Consider the following 1478-nt stretch of genomic DNA (forward strand, 5'->3'; position numbering starts at 1 on the left):
TACTCAAGATGGGTTCATAAATCAAAAATAAAATCCTATGGCTCCCAAACTGATTGAATGAACACTCCATAGGCCATGGGGAACCCAGAGAAACCTGAAAAACTGAATTCCATGCCACAAGAGAAGAAAGGTCAGCCATACTTCCTTGTACTCCCCTGTTTTGGAGTTTAAGTACAGCTGACCAGCATTAATGTTAAAACAGAGATCATAAAGCTGACAAAACATACTCTGTGGCAATAAAATACCAAATTATAAAGAAGACCTAAGACCATGCAAGCCAGGGTTAAGTTACACAGTACAAACCATAAAGTCTTTTTTTTTTTTCACCCTCTGAACTTTTTATTGGCCTTCTGCTCCCCAAAAGGTACCCTGCTTCTGCTGGCTTAATGTCTCAGAACTTTAGTGTCATTGGTCTCAGACCCCACTTTGCCGTCCACTAGCTGATGGGTGGTGGTCTTTGGATGGTTTGCATGGAGTTGCTGCTGTCCACGGCATCACCAAAATTAAAGTCCTCACTGTCTTTCAGCAGGTGGCGGTAGGTGGAGATCTCAGCCTCCTCCAGCTTGACCTTGATGTTCAGCAGAACTTCGTACTCCCGGGCCTGGTGTTACCCCTCTGCTCCTGTCTGTGTCAGCTCCAACTCCAGGTGCAGCAAGATCCGGTTGAGAAGCTCCATCTGCAGAGCATAGGGGGCCTCCACCTCCCTCAGACTGGTCTCCAAGTTGGTCTTCAGATTTCTCATTGAGTCCAGGTTGATCTCCAAGGACTGGACTGTAAGTCTCAGCTCTGTGAGCATCATCTCAACAGCTCCAACCTCAGCGGACTGCATGGTGACCACTGTGGTGCTCTCTTCAATCTGCTGAGACCTGTATTTGTCCAGCTCTTCTGGGTTCTTCTGAGTCACCTGGTCGTATTGGGCCAGGATGCCTGCCATGATCTTGGCAAGGTCCTGAGACTTGGGGGCATCTACTTCCAGGGTCAATCCAGAGCCTGCAATCTGGGCTTGTAGGACTTTTACTTCCCTTTCATGATTCTTCAGAAAGAACAGCTCCGCTTTGAGAGCCTCGATCTCTGTCTCCAGGTACAGCCGAGAAACATTTCTGTCATCAATGACCTTGTGGAGCCCATGTGAGAGACAGGACTAGCTGGATTTCCTAGGCCGACTAAGAATCCCTAAGCCTAGCTGGGAAGGTGACTGCATCCACCTTTAAACACGAGGCTTGCAACTTAGCTCACACCCGACCAATCAGGTAGTAAAGAGCGCTCACTAAAATGCTAATTAGGCAAAAACAGGAGGTAAAGAGATAGCCAATCATCTATCGCCTGACAGCACAGTGGGAGGGACAATGATCGGGATATAAACCCAGGCATTCGAGCCGACAACGGCTACCCTCTTTTGGTTCCCTCCCATTTTATGAGAGCTCTGTTTTCACTCTATTAAATCTTGCAACTGCACACTCTTCTGGTCCGTGTTTGTT

General features: G+C 47.7%; 1 pseudogene; it reads right to left on the reverse strand.

Annotated features, from left to right (window-relative positions):
- Nucleotides 1-383: 383 nt before the first annotated feature.
- LOC129035796 (keratin, type I cytoskeletal 18-like) lies at nt 384-1150 on the reverse strand (annotated as a pseudogene).
- Between the last annotated feature and the right edge of the window lie 328 nt (nt 1151-1478).

This window comes from Pongo pygmaeus, chromosome 3 (genome assembly GCF_028885625.2).
Source record: "Pongo pygmaeus isolate AG05252 chromosome 3, NHGRI_mPonPyg2-v2.0_pri, whole genome shotgun sequence".
In the NCBI taxonomy this organism is placed as follows: Eukaryota; Metazoa; Chordata; class Mammalia; order Primates; family Hominidae; genus Pongo; species Pongo pygmaeus.